The 18,091-nt window shown below is 33.4% G+C and overlaps 1 protein-coding gene across 1 annotated transcript in view; it reads left to right on the top strand.

The window, feature by feature from the left end:
- Positions 1-18,091, top strand: part of LOC138703658 (GTP-binding protein Di-Ras1) — a 1,052,070-nt gene that overhangs the window by 631,907 nt on the left and 402,072 nt on the right. The window contains exon 5 of the mRNA XM_069831720.1: positions 5,647-5,706. The gene's annotated coding sequence lies outside the window, so the exon portion shown is untranslated. The remainder of the gene's footprint in view (positions 1-5,646; positions 5,707-18,091) is intronic.

Genomic DNA, 18,091 nt, shown 5'->3' with positions numbered 1-18,091 from the left:
CATTTCATATTTCAAAGTGATGCACTCTATTCGAAACATTCTTGGCCGCCGTGGTCGTTCAATAATATACAGAGTGTTCCAAAAGTCTTCAAAAATAAGTTCAGAATAAAAATTTCACATAGTGTGCTCAATGTGGTCAACCCTCTCGCCAGATCTCACACTCCTTGAATTTTACCTCTGGGGTCATCTTAAGTCGTAGGTCTAGCAGGAGAAAACCCGAGTTCTCAACATCTGAAAGGTATAGGGGGGAAAACAAAGAATGTCACGAAACATCATTATCGAGAAAAGAAGTAAAAATACCTGAAAATTCCTGGCTTTAAATTCATATTCATATTCTTTATTTGCCTGAAGGTAGAAGAGTACAAGAGGCCTCGTCAATGTAATAATATAAAAAACAATGTATAAATATTTAAAATATTAAAAGAGTAAAAAAATTATTAAATTTAACTAAAATACATCATTTTCAAAAAATTAATTCATATTATAAAAGGGATTATTTTGTAGCCATCTCTTAATCTGAAGTTTAAATTGTGTTTCATGAAGTGCCTTTATATTTGTTGGTATATTTTTATATGCTTTTATTGCAGTAATTACATAGCTTGATTGTGTTTTTTGCAACCTGACATGTGGTACGTTTAAATGATCATTATTTCTGGTTTCATATCGCTGCAGATCTACTATACCTGTATAATTAGTAATATTCTTGTTTACATATATTAAAAGTTCAAAAATATATACTGTAGATTGTAGACTGTCATATTTTTTTCATTTTTGAAAAGAGATCTACATGATAGTCTGGGTGGTGACATTGTTAAAATACGAACTGCCTTTTTCTGCAGTAACAGAATGTTTGAAAGGTCCAAACTATTTCCATATAAAAGTAATCCATATGTAATAACACTTTCAAATAGTGTATAGTAAACTTGTTTTAAATAATGTTTGGGAATCTTGTACATGAGACTTCTCAAGAGATAAATTACTCTAGAAATTATTTTACATACATAACTGACATGGCTGTTCCACCTTAGTTTAGCATCAAGATACATACCCAACATCTGTGCACTAAATGTCTAACGTTACCTTACACGAACATTTCCACTTTTAATTTTTTTTTCTGTGATTGGACAGTTCTGTAGTTCCAGTTGCTACCTACTAGAATGCGCTGTATACTATAAAATCGCTAAAATTGACATTTCTTGATTTTCCCCCAACACAAGTCAAGTCCTTATCGTCAATGCCTGTCATGTGACGACGGACATGTTGCAGCTGTTGCAACGGAAGAACTTGGAACACATTCACTGACCTGTGCCTGACTATCGAAAGCCGTTACATTGAGCACATTGTGTGACACACATTTTGAACTGATATTCTATATGTATGGAGACTTTTGGGACACCCTGTAGATCACCTGCTCATCGTCACTAATAAATTCTTGAAAAACATATGCAATATCTATGTGTATAGCGAGAACTGCATTTTGCACTGTTGAACAATTTTGAACTGCAGTTTAAACGGCAGAGGACTGCCAATCAAGTTAAACCCAAGTTAAACCAAGGTTTAAGTTTTTTTTTTTTTTGTATATAGGCCAAACTAAGAGAAATTTTACAAGTAGATATAAAGAACTGAAAGGAGAATTGAAATATCGTAGAAAAAAATGTAAAAACGCGACACATTTGATTGAAAACGATCATGAATTAAGAATTAGACATGGCAATATTTCACAATAGCAACATTCCACTAATCAATGAACAGTTTATGAACGTATCCAAACCCATTATAAAATACTGCAGCCAATAGAACTCCTACCTACTTTTTGACTTGAATCTCCCTCCATTTGTAAGTTATCTTTAAAGCCATATTTGTCTGAGTCAATTGTTGAACTGCGGTTATAGTGAAACGTTGTATAAACACGTAACGTCGTTTAGAATCACACGTAAGTTCTGCTCCACATTACATCTTTTAAATTCCCATTTTCATTTGATAGTCTAATAATTTTTACTCTTAACACCCACTACTTGGTTTCTAAATTTTTGTTCTCTTACGTTACAGGACACGTTTTCACAGCACTTCAACAACCATACTCATTTCATTGGCGTATTTACACACAATGTAATCTTATGTAAGATATTTATCATTAAGCGTCCACACCTGTGGAGTAACGGTCAGCGCGTCTGGCCGCGAAACCAAGTGGCCCGAGTTCTAATCCCGGTCGGGGCAAGTTACCTGGTTGAGGTTTTTCCCGGGGTTTTCCCTCAACCCAATACGAGCAAATGCTGGGTAACTTTCGGTGCTGGACCCCGGACTCATTTCACCGGCATTATCACCTTCATTTCATTCAGACGCTAAATAACTTACATGTTGATACAGCGTCGTAAAATAACCCAATAAAAAAATAAATATTTATCATTAAGCTTTTCTTCGGCGACATCCCACCTCACGAATTGAAAATTTAATTTATTGGTACTAAGTCATGTACAGTACATTTCATTATGCTTTCCATGAACATTGATTCATATTGTAATACTAGCCGTACCCGTGCGCTCCGCTGCACCCGTTAGAAATAAATATAAAGTAATTACATAATTAAAATAGGACATTTGATCCAGGGAATATTCGTGTTTGATATAAGGATAAATCGTTTATTACGTTACTTAATTTAAATTGTATTTGCATAATTAAAATGCGATCATTTTGATCCAGAGAGCACTCATTTGGTCATAAAAATTATTTTAGGAAATACAGGAAACGAATGTACAGAATAGCCTATCAAGTTTTCTGTGCATAAGAAGCTATTTTAATCTTACCTGTCCTCGATTCACTCAGAAGTTACTGTAATAACATTATAGCATTATGTCCATCTAGAGAAACTACACTTTCCAATGGTGAATTAATAATTAATTATACAAATCAGTTAATTTAGCTTCCGATATTACTTCTTACAAACACACAAACATTCTTTGTAGGCTATCTTTCATAGCTTTCGATTGTTTTGTCCAAGGCCCCTTGTAGACGAAGTCATTTGTTTTTTAATTCATTACTCTTCCTTAGATGGCAGTTATTTTAATTTTAAAACTCATTTATCTCATTAAATATCAGCCCTATCAAACTTTTTCAAGGAATAAAACTTATCGGAAATTATTTTTAAAGAAACTTTTGTTATGTAATATTTTTCACAAAATCAATAATAAGCGAGATATTTCGATTTATTTAATTCAGGCCCCCTTATAACTCCCCTTTTAAATAATGTATTTTGAATGCCATATAGCCTAAAATCTAAGTTACAACGAACTTAATGTATATTCCAATTTTCATCGAAATCCGTTCAGCCATTATCGCATGAAAAGGTAACAAACATACAGACAGACAGACAGACATACAAACAAAAATTTGAAAAAAGCGATTTTCGGTTTCAGGGTGGTTAATTATATATGTTAGGACCAATTATTTTTGGAAAATCGAAAATTACCAGAAAAATTTCAACTACAGATTTATTATTAGTATAGATTTAGTGGTTTTTGTATTCCTAATTAATTTTAAGTTGTCTCACCTAATATACCACATTATAAGTACACAACTTTATAAGTTTCATCATTCGTTTATTAACTCAGTGTTATTTAAGCTCTTTTAATATGTTTTATGATACTTTAAGAAGCCTATTTGGTGCACTTGCTATTTTTACGTTAATGCATATTTAATTTCTACCGATGTTGCCGGATAAGGCGAAAGTACTTGTTTTTACATGCTATTCACTTTTGGACTGATTCATAATAAATAGACAGTCAAATGAATTTTCTTTTTAACATCATTTATGTGTCAAGATTAAGGCTGGTCCACAATAAACGGGGAACGGAAATGACAACGAGAACGGAAATATTGTTAATGTAAATGTATTTAAATGTGAGCATTCACAATTAGCGAGAAGCTTGCCGGAGCGCGGGAACTAGAACGTGAAAATTAACTTAAGGTTTAAAAGAAAGTTTTTATAATATCGGTCGTACATGAATGTCCCAAAGTCGAGACCTAACTAATTCATTTTATCACACCCGAAAACGGTATATTCACCCCATTTCATTGAAATCCTCAGGCTTGTTTTCAAGATCAAATATACAAGAATAACTCGTTTAATAATTGGGATAAAAAAAATTGATTTTATGTGTACAAGTATAAGAAAGGCAATTTATAAATTCATAATAGCCTAATCCGAAATGTTATCACAAAAGAGACATTAAGAATATTATTTTTAGCTTTAGTACAATCATTAATACAATATGGTGTAATAAATTGGGGTGGAGTAGCATCATCTGTACTTAATCCATTAATTTTATTACTCAGAAGATTAATAAAAATTTGTCTAACCAAAAAATATGGATTGCCCAACAAATTTAATTTATACAGATTTTAAAGTATTAAGTATTGAAAAAAAAATTATAAATATAGTTTACTAACTTACTACCACAGAAATCAAATAAAACATAAATATAATCGAAATGAATATCGTACTCGAAGACAGAAGTCTACTTTCCCATTAATTGAGCTTCAACGTCATACAAGTGCAGCTCTTAAACATGGTGCTAGTTTCGGCCCAAGACTTTATAATAAAATTACAAACCATTTTCCAAATTTGAAATAATTTAAAATTGAAGCTTGAAAAAGAGAAATTTATGAAATTATTCATGATATATAATGTTAACAAATGTGTGTATTTTTTACTTTTTATTTCTGCCAACTATATTCATGTTTTATTGAACATCACTGGCTTCTGTGTGATTATCAATTTATATTAAATGTGTTTTTCTCTCTTTTTCTTTTTCTCTTTCTTCTTTTTTTTTTTTTTTTTGCTGCTGTGTGTTATTTATTGGTTTGAATTAAGTTACTTACTGCATTTAGTAAACTGTCCTTGTAAATTTTATGTTATATTATTGGCTAAGACCACACCGTACACGAGCCTGGCTCTTACGGTAGTAGCTAGATACATTTTTGTTTTATAATTTTAATTTGTATTCGCTAGCTAGCTAGCTAGTTAGATAAATTAAATATAATAATAATAATAATAATAATAATAATAATAATAATAATAATAATAATAATAATAATAATAATAATAATTTATTTTAACTGGCGGAGTTAAGGCCATTCGGCCTTCTCTTCCACTCAATCAGTATGATAGAAAATTACTACATTGCTATGAATATAACATAATTAATATAATACAATACAATACACAATTAATATAATGCAATGACAATTCTTTTTATCTTCATAACAACAATATAATAATAATAATAATAATAATAATTATGAAGATCACATAGAAATGTAAGAATCCTGTCATCTGTAGGAACTGAACTCCTGACAAGATTATAGATGAAAATGACTTCGAGCTCCTTGTTCTCAAGTCACTGGTCTGAGAATTGCATCAGCGCTCTTAGATAACGCAAGACGTCTTCCTACCAATTGTCGTGCCCTTATTACAGATGAGAGGTCCAATTATTTTTTCTTGCTGTCGTTTCGCCAGGGGTCACTGCCGTTGTCTTCCTCTGAGCTACTTTATCTTTCTTCTCTGTCCATTCTTCTCTTTTTGAATACTGTCACTCAGACATCGTTATCTGTGTTCCCTACTCTCTAATGTTCTTTCTCTTCTTCCAGGCGCTGTAGGGGTTAGAATGGGGATTCAGCGCTTCGATCTCTCAACAGTGGACGCTGTCGGTAAGTAGAGTACAGCTCTCTGCGGGAACAGGGGGGGGGACATTGCTGCGGACGTCAGCAGAAAATTTGGCAAGATAAATCGGGCATAAATAACGTTCAGGAACTCCTATTCCTAAAACGCACGTATACACCTCTGCCAGCAACAAGCCACGCTGTAAGCTGTATGAATTGAGCTCAGCTGTGAAATATTTTAACAAACTCAATGGATTAAACCGTTGTGTGAAAAGAGATAACTCGTTCCTTGATAAGCGTGTAGAGTTATTACAGCCTTCTCTTGTTGTAAAAAGTCGTTATTTACCGTTTATTCCTTTGAAATTTGCGAACGATCATCTCGCATTAAAATTATTTCTACAGGGTGATTCATTACGAACGTGAATAACTTGACGATATGATCCCTCAGTTTACTGTGTAAATCGTAGTTTCTATAAACATAGGCTATGTCCGATTTTTAAAGATTGGAAAGATGTCTTTGTTTATAACGTCGTTGTTCCTGCAATAACTCCTATGCGCAAAATATAACTTTTTTCAATAGGAAACGAAAACATTTATTCATACTATGGCAATGGTACATAGAAGAGTGTGAATTCTTACATTTTCGAAAGAAAGAAATATATTTAAGTTATTTAATAATCTGAAAATCGATAAATATGTCACATAGGAATTATTGCAGGAATAACGACGATATATACTTACTGATGAAAGCAACTTGAATTTCGAGGAGACGATGGTTAAACATTGTGAAAAACCAGTAGGCCTAAATCTAAAAAAGCCTTTAAAATATTTTATGAATTATGTAGAATATATTACATAAAATATAATGAACATCTATGATCTTTTCAATATTGCTTCGACGCCATTTTTAAGCTGCGGTGCACAGGATTTTTAAATAGCATTAAACTTTTATTGTAACTTCCCGTAACTTTAATTTTTTAAATTATTTTTCCTTTAAAATACACTTCGATACAGAAATTTTAATTCACATACTTGTCATTGTTAGCTGCTGTGACGTCATTTTTAAAGCTTTGATGGAAAGGGTTTTTAATGATGATAAACTTCGATACTTTTTCATTAATCAAACATTTTAGAGAATTTAATATTGAATGAATAGGTAAAAGACCCTAGACTGTGTTGTTAATGTAGGTCTTTTAAAACATTCCACTAAAAGAATCATACAGATATCTAATTAATTGTAGGCTATACTTTATTTTGTAAATGTTTTACGATTGTAAAAAATTATCCAAACTTTATATTATTTTACAGGTAATTATTAGCTATTTTAATATTCCGAATAGCAAAATGGCTTTCATGGAAGTCGATTCTGCTGCGATGGATACTTCTCAATAAAATTATTAATTGAAAAACATAGAGAGTTTAACATAGAAATACATCTTGCCTTCATTGATTTCAAAAAAGCCTTTGGCAAAGTCGGTAGGGATGAATTGTTACAAATCTTAGCACATAATAATTTCATTTTGTTGATTTTTTTTCATTTTGTTGAAGTTTTGACCAATAAGCAAAGTACAATAGGTTAGGATTAAATGGGTCCGTCTAATGCTTATCTATTAATACTGTAATATATCAATACAATATTAATAGATAAGCATTAGACGGACCCATTTAATCCTAACATAATAAATTGCTACAACAGTACATTTTAAATATTATGTAATATTTACAAAAGTAATTTAATTGCGTCCCGCGCCGTGGGGTCGTGGTCTAAGGCATCCTGGCTAGGACTCGCGTTACGGAATGCGCGCAGGTTCGAATCCTCATGGGAGAAGAAATTTTCTCATGAAATTTCGGCCAGTGTATGGAACCGGTGCCCACTCAGCATCGTGATGCACTTGGGGAGCTACGATAGGTAGCGAAATCCGGTTGCGAAAGCCAGCTGTAACGGCTGAGGGATCTTCGTGCTAACCACACGATACCTTCATTCTGGTTGGATGATCGTCCACCTCTGCTTCGGCATGTGGGCGTGAGGCCAGCAGCCGGCTGGTCGGTCTTAGGCCCTCCACGGGCTGTAGCGCCACGGATTATTATTATTATTATTATTATTATTATCATTATTATTATTATTATATTTCTTGACTCTCACAGTAGTTACACAGTTATGAGATCCTGAAGCATATAGAGACCAGTATTATGTACGATGGATGACATACGGTCTTCATTTTCAATGGTATTCTAATTCAAATTCTCGTATATACCTTTCAACGGTTTTAAGTTTGTTTATAATGCTAATGATTAAAAGAGCGTCATTATTGTGCATTTCTACAATATTTGATGACACAATATTCAGTAATAATTATTAAGTCTGCTTTTGAATTATGACCAGAGGAACAGAAATTTCCTTAAAATTACAGCTTTAGAATGGAACTAGGGCTTTGTTTCACAAAGTTCGAAACACTGGAAAGTTTCGTCGACTTTAAACCTATTAGAGTTTTAAACTATCTAAAAATTAGTTCGAGCATTTGCTATCAAAGTAATTTATTAACTTAGAGATTTAATACAATTAATAAAGACTGAATATTGAAGAGCCTGAAAATTATGTCGGTAAAGAAAGAAAGAAAAAGAATATGCTTTAAATTCTTGAGCTCATTTACGCATTTCCATTGCTTTCTTGTCTTGCACGTGGTTACATTAATTCCTTTTTAAAAATGTCAGATTTGAAGTTACAAAATTTTATTGCTAAAATTGACTTTACGATGTTGTATCAAGTACATATTTGCTTCTTATGCTGATAATGGAATGGACTTTTCGGAAAGGGAGCACTGTAACCAAGTACTGAGACCTTTCATTTATTTTTTACTTAGTTACTTATTTATTTATTTATTTATTTATTTATTTATTTATTTATTTATTTATTTATTTGTTTATTTATTTATTTATTTATTTATTTATTTATTTATTTATTTATTTATTTATTTATTTATTTATTTATTTATTTATTTATTCATTCTTGCAGAGTTACGACCATTTCTCTTCCACTCAACCAGTATAAGAACAATGGTAAATATAAAAATGGCAGAAATACAAGAACAAAATAATAATAATAATAATAATAATAATGATAATAATAATAATAATAATAATAATAATAATAATATCAAAATGATGGCAAGTGTACTTACATGCAATTCAGAAAGTATAGTCAGTGTTGTACAGTCAGAGCACACAACATAGTGCAATTGACAAAGTCAGTAAACAACAAAACATTAAAATTAATTCAAAAACTCTCAACAACGTTAACATTAAAAAACACATTAATTTCATAAAATGGTTTGTTGATTAACCAACCAGAGACAAGTCTGTTAAAAGACTTCCTTTCCAGATTAAAAAGATATTTCGGAAATTTATTTGCTATTTTTAACGACATAATAAAATAATTATTCATTGTTTTAGTCAGCCTACACTTAGGTATGTCAAAAAGGTCACGGTTTCTGGTGTTGTATATATGAACATCATTCCTATGTGTCAATATATGTGAATTTTCTTTGACGAAATTTAGGGCTTGATAAATATACAGTGATGTTACAGTCATAATTTTTTCATTTACAAATAACTGTCTGCAGTGTGCCTTCATTGATGAATTAGTTATAATTCTAATAGTTTTTTTGTAACATAAGTATCTTATTAGTATGAGAACTATTACCCCATAAATTCTAAGAATAAAGTAGTTACACCAATGTAAGTCGAAGTACTTGTTAAAATAATAGAGAAAATTATATATCAAAAATAGAAATCATATTAGAAAAATTATATTTTAGGAAAGCTCACAGTCTAAGCAGTCTATTTGACAACCGGGTTTTGAAATTACTAAATGTCTAACAACCCCTTACGTATGACGTACGGAATTCCAGTGACGAGCAATTGAAACGGTGGATAATGTAGATTATCGGGAAGTGTTGTGATAGGTATTCTCAATGTACCGGTGATCTGAGATCGAGTATTTAGGTTATGGTTGGAACATAAATATACAAGACGAGACGACAGCTTGGGGTTGAGGTACGCAGAATTTGAAATAACAGAGAAGACAGAACTTCACACTGTCGTTGAGACAGAGCCAGGATAAATACAGCAGAACCTCGATTATCCGGCACCCTATGAACCGATTGGCGGATTACCGGACTGTCTTTCTCTCCCTTTATTTTATTTTTTTTTTTTTTTTGCTGCAGAAACATATGAAATAGATACTATTGTATGCTATAGGCCTATCAATATACGTATTTTTTTATTGAGAGTGTTATTACAAGCTTTTACACTTACGCAGTTTGTCTACTGTACAAGTTGCCATACTCTGCAACTTCTATATAAAATGTATTCCATGAGTGTTAAAAGAAAACGTGTTGTGCTAAGTATCGAACAAAATACACGTAATTAAGTGGTTTGGAGAAAGAGAAACTGTTGGTCATCTTTCATCACAATATGAGACTGATTTAATAAAAATCTAAGATAAAGTATATAAAGTATGTAAATCTACAACATGAATGAAATAGCCTTTGGATTTCCTGTGAAGGGCTATGGCGTCCTAAAAAGGGGAGCTCTTTAGAGATCATGCGGTGAGCTAATCCTCATGACGGTAGGTTCTGTTCTATATAAGTTTTGTTCGTCGTTCGTGTGTCTACACTTGCACTCTCACTCGATACTTGCAAACTGTAGCGATCTCCATTCTTCTCGGTTCTTGGCTGTTCTGGACCACAGGGGTCCAGCTAGGCTCTTGAAGAAGTCCGAACATCTGGTTCCAGGTCTTCCTCGGTTTCGCCTCCCGATGCGTGGGTCCCACGTGGTGGAAATATGCGCCCATCTGCAGCCTTGAAGTCTCGACACGTGACCTCCCCATTTCCATTTCAGGCGCTCCCCTTGCTGTGCCATGTCTCTGGTGTTTGTCATCTGCTTGAGTCTGGTGTTGGAAATCTTGTCTCTGAGGGAGAGTCCTAGGATTTTCCTCTCCATTTTGCGCTGGCAGATCTGAACCTGCGTCTTCTGGTTCACGGTCAGTTTCCAGGTCTGACAGCCGTACAGTAAGGTTGGGAGGATACAGGATTGCAGCACCTCCAGCTTTAGTTTGCGGTTCAGTTTCTTGTCAAGGAGTACGAATTGCAGTGACCAGAAAGCTCTCCATGCTGATGCAATTCTTCTTTTTAGTTCTCTCGTCATGCAGCTTTTGAATGAGACCTCTACTATTCCTATCTTTCTGATGACAGTCATTACAAGGAGTTTTCTTACCCCCTCAAGAACACGTCGTCAACAACCGAACTTAAATTGATGGATTTCTGATTCACTACCAAGCGTGTTAAACACAAGACCACGGAGAAAATGACGAACGTTCAAGTGTTATTCACATAATTTATGAAAATATTTTATGGTACGAATTATCCGATTTTTTCGATTAACCGTTCAGTCGACTCTTTTCATTACCACGGATAATAGGGGTTCTACTGTATTGGAAAAATGATCGTATCCTCGAACATTGCAAACATATTTATAAACACGTTATAATTTGTTCGAGATTTCGGTGCTTAAGTCAGAGAACAAAACATTACAATTGTCAAGTATGGCATTAAATTTATTACGCTAATCCTCAAACTAGGCGCATTCCCAAACCCACATCGGCTGACTACACTAAGGTTCGCTGCATATCTATGTTTTGCGTAGGCAACCCACCTCATCACTAGCCCCTTCCGTGTGTCGCCAGTCGGCGTTCTGGGAAAACCCCGAGAAAAACACCAACTACGAACTATTCCTCCACAAATGTCACTATGGATTTTTCAACTCGAACCCGGACCGCGTACGTAACAGGCTGAAGGTCTGACCACTCAGCCACCCCAGAGGACTCTGCTGATAATGTTGTTTATCTAGAGCTCTAAGGCCTAGTTGTATAAAACTCCGTGACTAAAGATCAACTTTGATCGAAGATCGAAAAGTGAACCGAGTTCAGACACTTCTTCTATTGTATAAAACTTTTCTGCGATCAAATTACCTTGGTTCAAATGCAATCTAAGTTCACGTGAAAAGGATTTGGCAACATCGCATAAACAGGTGAAATACGTGATGCGCGGACAGGTTTGTTCAGTGTTGCCAATCTAGCGACTTTAACTCTTTTTCAACAACAATTTCTTTTAACTTTTATATTGCTTAAATAGGGATTTAGCGACCTTTTTAGCACCCCATAGTGACAAAAGTCAATCTTTCCTTGTTGATAATGAGAAATCTAGCGACTTTACAATTACTTTTTGGCGACTTTCCGTACACTCTGTTGGAGACACTGGTTTTTTGTGCTATGTAAATAATGGCGGACAATAAGAAGAAGGTTGACTGTTCTCCGAATTGTTATCATGTTATGGTGTTTGATACTGCTAAACGTAATAAAGCTTTATAAAACGACAATTTTCGTTTAGTAATACAGTTAATTGAAAATTTATGAATGTACCTATCATATCCATTAATAATTAATGGTTGTTATAAACATAATATAATTATAGGTTATGTTATTTGATACTGCTGAACACGATAGAGCCTTATAAAATATAAGATTGTTTGTGTATTAAGGCAAGAAATTGAAAGAAATATTTATAAATGTACCTATCATATCTATTAATATTAATAATAATTGATATTTTATTTGCACAATCTGTCACTCGTATATTTCAAACAGAAAAGAAATAACTGAACTTGGATCATCTAACTTAATCGGAGAAATTTCTTCAGTCAAAGTTGACTTTAGTTTGAGGCAAATTAATCTCAGATTAGACTTTATACAACACAAAATTCCAAGTTCAGCTGAAACAAGGATCAATTTAACCTCTGATCTAAGATTAAATGGTTTATACAATCGGGCCTAAGCATTTAAGTAATTATGGTTTTCAGTGTAGTTCAATTATGGATTATTTAATTTGCGTTTAAGCTCGAAAGAAAAACACTCGACTCTGCAGAACTGGTTTTAATTTGAAAACCGTACTTCACTACATCATTTGCCCGATTGCTTTTGGTCGCTGTATTGAAATCCCACTCGGAGGTAAAGCATTCGATTGCCTCCTCACTCCTTGTGGCCAGAGGAAATGAGGAATTAACCTTCACCTCAATCTTCGATCCATTCACACTTGTGTGCCAACAGAATTACACGCGGAATCTGCAAGAGCTTATTCCACACAATTGGACCCGAGTAAATATTGATCAGTTCATTCCATTACATGTGTAATCCAAGTCTTTCAGTCGTGTTCGATTCCCGAATGAATTTTCTCCATGTTGGACTGACCAAGGCGACGTAACTCTCACGATGCAAAGTACGGTATATCATCATGAAAATTCGTCAGTTTGCCGCATCAAGGCCAGAGCGTTGCTAAATGTGTTCCAATAGGAATTACGGGAAAAACTGGTTGTAAGTGTTGCCAATATAACAGTTTAAATCAGATATTATTTATACTTATTATTTATAGAATTTGTCAGTGTTATAAATTATTATTACTTAGTTACTGGCTTTTAAGGAACCCGGAGGTTCATTGCCGCCCTCACATAAGCCCGCCATTGGTCCCTATCCTGAGCAAGATTAATCCATTCTCTATCATCATATCCAACCTCCCTCAAATCCATTTTAATATTATCTTCCCATCTACGTCTCGCCCTCCCTAAAGGTCTTTTTCCCTCCGGCCTCCCAACCAATATTCTATATGCATTTATGATTCGCCCATACGTGCTACATACTCTGCCCATGTCAAACGTCTGGATTTAATGTTCCTAATTATGTCAGGTGAAGAATACAATGCGTGTAGTTCTGTGTTGTGTAACTTTCTCCATTCTCCTGTAACTTCATCCCTCTTAGCCCCAAATATTTTCCTAAGCACCTTATTCTCAAACACCCTTAATCTCTGTTCCTCTCTCAAAGTGAGAGTCCAAGTTTCAGAACCATACAGAACAACCGGTAATATAACTGTTTTATAAATTCTAACTTTCAGATTTTTCGACAGCAGACTGGATGACAAAAGCTTCTCAACCGAATAATAACAGGCATTTCCTATATTTATTCTGTGTTTAATTTCCTCCCGAGTGTCATTTATATTTGTTACTGTTGCTCCCAGGTATTTGAACTTCTCCACCCCTTCAAAAGATAAATTTCCAATTTTTATATTTCCATTTCGTACAATATTCTCGTCGCGAGACATAATCATGTACTTTATCTTTTCGGAATTTACTTCCAAACCTATCTCTTTACTTGCTTCAAGTAAAATTCCCGTGTTTTCCCTAATCGTTTGTGGATTTTCTCCTAATATATTATAAATATTTAATATTTAATGTAGTTATAAATTATTATTATTATTATTATTATTATTATTATTATTATTATTATTATTAACTCATTGAAGTGTAGAATCGTCTTTTTTCATATCCGATTTAAAATTTCAGTCGGAGACAAAGAAGCCATATTATCTATCCACTTCCATTCAGGAGGTCAGTGATTAGATGTTGGCGAATCGGTTGTTTTAATATTAACCCTCAGGAGCCGTGCGTTCAATATAGGGTATAATATGTTATAAATTGTATATTATTGTATAAAATACGTTGATATTCTTTAATTTCATATGGCATTAGGGACATTACACTTGATCAAAACAATAATTTTTGTAATGTTTTCTTTTTCTTAAAAGAGGACCAAAATCATTTCAACTGCAGTGAACTGAAACCCCGTCAGCTGCCATGCGCACCATTACACCGATTGCATTACAAAGAAATTTTACTGTTTTTCATTTGTTCGGATCGAATTACTGCACATATGAAGGAGAAAACGAGCAAAATTGTATTAAATATTTTTGATATAATATAATATAATATTGTTTTATTCAGTCTACATGACATATCAAATATAAAAAGTCAATGACACTTATCTATGCAAGCGATCATTGTGTTCTATACAAATATAATTGAACAGCGAACGTTTTCGCCCTTCGGGCATCATCAGGCTTTACATGCAATGTCTTATACATAATTTAGTCTATAGTATGGAACTAATGAAATACAACCATTTAATAATGAAATAAACTGTTTTTTTTTATTTAAAATTGGCTTGTAGTAATTATATCTAAAATTAATGTACAGATATAACATTTATATATAATACTGAGGTAAAAATTGTGGTTGCACTGCTGTGTTGAGTTTAAATGGTAAAACTGTGAACATAGTAAAACGTTTATTCCTCATTTAAACTTCATAATTGTTAATTAGATGTTTCCTGCTAATCTTGTCTCAGTGGTTCAAACTTGGTATGCTGAAATCGATCTGAAATATATTAGATGTTATGTAGAAAATTTCAATATGTCGTGATGTTAAATCAGTTAAAAGTTATCAAAATTACTTACATTTCAGGTCGTCCATACTATAGACTAAATGTATAAGATATTGCATGTAAAGCCTGATGATGCCCGAAGGGCGAAAACGTTCGCTGTTCAATTATATTTGTATAGAACACAATGATCGCTTGCATAGATAAGTGTCATTGACTTTTTAGATTTGATATGTCATGTAGACTGAATAAAACAATATTATATTATATTATATTATATTATATTATATTATATTATATTATATTATATTATATTATATTATATTATATTATATTATATCATATCATATCATATCATATCCTAACATTGACTATCTGAATATTACAATATGCATTCTAAGATAAATATTTTTGTTTGAAATGTCTCAAAGAATAACCCCTTGAAATTAATAGCATTATTTACTGTTCACTCTGTATAGACTTCAGTTTATATTACTATTTCTAACTATGTAATTATATCTATATTTACAATTCTTCTTCTTACATTTATTTCTTTTATAATAATTAGATCTGCTTGTAGCGTTTTCTTGGGTACGTGTTATTTACTTGTATAATGATACTGAGGAGCATGGTCTGAAACATAAAACATCTATATCTCTTAGAATAACTAGATCTGATTGTAGCGCTTTCTTGGGTGCTTATTATTTACTTGTATAATCATATAGTGGAGCATAGTTTGAAACATACATCTATATCTCTTAGAATAATTAGATCCTCTTGCAGCGTTTTCTTAGGTACGTGTTATTTACTTGTATAGTCATACAGAGGAGAGAGGTCTGAAACATTCGACATCTATTTATCTTATAATAATTAGATTTGCTTGTAGCCCTTTCTTGGGTACGTATTATTTACTTGTATAGTGATACAGAGGAGCAGAGTCTCAAACATACATCTATATCTCTTAGAATAATTAGATCTGCTTGTAGCGCTTTCTTGGGTACGTATTATTTACTTGTATAGTGATACAGAGGAGCAGAGTCCCAAACATACATCTATATCTCTCAGAATAATTAGATCTGCTTGTAGCGCTATCTGGGGTACGTATTATTTACTTGTATAGTGATACAGAGGAGCAGAGTCTCAAACATACATCTATATCTCTTAGAATAATTAGATCTGCTTGTAGCGCTTTCTTGGGTACGTATTATTTACTTGTATAGTGATACAGAGGAGCAGAGTCCCAAACATACATCTATATCTCTCAGAATAATTAGATCTGCTTGTAGCGCTATCTGGGGTACGTATTATTTACTTGTATAGTGATACAGAGGAGCAGAGTCTCAAACATACATCTATATCTCTTAGAATAATTAGATCTGCTTGTAGCGCTTTCTTGGGTACGTGTTGTTTACTTGTATAGTGATACAGAGGAGCAGAGTCTGAAACATACGACGCCGACGGTCAGTGTAATCCCACGTTATTAATTGAAGTCCGTGTTTCTCTGGGTATTCAAGTGACGCTGTGAGCGTGGTGATGAGCGGTTGTAGCTTCTTTCCCTCGAGATGAATTCCCGGATGTCCAGTTGTCTGCGGTCCCAGCAGAGTCATCACAGCTAAGGGACGTGACTATTTAGTTCCCGCCACTCATTTACTGCAAGGATCGGTCTTCATACACCTTCCGGGCATCTGCTATCAGTTCCCTTGCTACTCGCAGTTAAATGAGAATGAAATGCTGTTCGGAGATGACACCATTTCATGAAATGTGACTCTGTCTTAGAGATTGATGTATTCTAGCGCCATCATTCACCATATATAACAGCATTGTTATCACTATCATCTATCATAATCAGATCAGCTTTATTTCGGTTGTAATTTAAATTTTTAAACTGGAAAATGGAAACATATTATCCTATTTATAGCTAGTACCACAATGTATTGCTATACACAAGCTTCAATTAGCAGTAATATTGTACACGGTATTGTATTTGTAACATTCATGGCAAAATAAAGCTTTTGTTGAACTCTAAGCAAACGTAGTTACGATTTATTGCCTTTAGTTTCACACAAAAACTGGAATTTAGCAAAAAAATAAAGGGAACCTCGGTTCCCAAGTTACCGTTGAATAATGTTACCTTATGTTTTTGTGTTTCTTTTTTAACTTTTAATTGTTTGAATTTTCTAAGCCAGACGAACATATTTCTTTCCATTCGCAGCTATAATGTCATAATAAATAATGATAAAGTCATGGCATAATGCATTATGAACCTGATGTTAATTACGCCTATTAAAAATAAAATAGACAGGAGAAATTATATTTTCTCTCTATCTTAAAAACAAAAAACAAAAAAAAAAACATAAAAAGCACTCGGTGGTATTCGACCGCACGACCTGACGAATACCAGCCCGGAACGCTACCATTACGCTACAAGTCTAACACATAGAATACTTTAATTATAACTCTATATTGCAGGAATCGCGGTCCAACAACGTGTAACATCGCTTGTCTCCGAATTGTAGCGGAGATACCCGAAGGGAACTTGGTAGCTATCTACTGTAGAGGGCGGCCACTTTTTCTTTTGACAGCTGTATATCTATTATTAGGCAGTACATCTCACTTGACGATGTGTGTCAGAGGAAGAACAATATTGTTTGTATGCATCTGAAGTCTGACTAGTGTAATATGTAGCTAGTCGGCGATATATGCAATGGAGGGGAAAAAAGGAACTGGCCACCCTACTCCATTATCTCCTGGCCTAGTTGCCTCATAAGTGGTGCCCTCTTGATATCACTTGTGAGGTTCAAACCTGTTTTCGGATAGTTGACTAAACAACAACTATCAATTTTTATTCTTAAAATGATCCATACTTAATATTTCTTTATGTGAAGTAGACACTTCATTTCAGATGATTGTCCACTCCTTTTATCCCTACGTTTTCTCATAAAAAATCTGTATTTGAGCAGAAAATAATGTATTGCCACAGTTTTGTAAAATTTCAACTGCAATCTTTTTTTAATTCGTTTACATAGAACATGAATCGACTTGTTAAACGTATAAATATTCTATCATCCACTTCAGAGTACGTAAATCCCAGACTGTATTTTTTGCAATGCA

This window comes from Periplaneta americana, chromosome 7 (assembly GCF_040183065.1).
Source record: "Periplaneta americana isolate PAMFEO1 chromosome 7, P.americana_PAMFEO1_priV1, whole genome shotgun sequence".
NCBI lineage: Eukaryota > Metazoa > Arthropoda > Insecta > Blattodea > Blattidae > Periplaneta > Periplaneta americana.
Note: the sequence above shows the minus strand (reverse complement) of the source record. Positions and strands in the feature narration are given on the sequence as shown.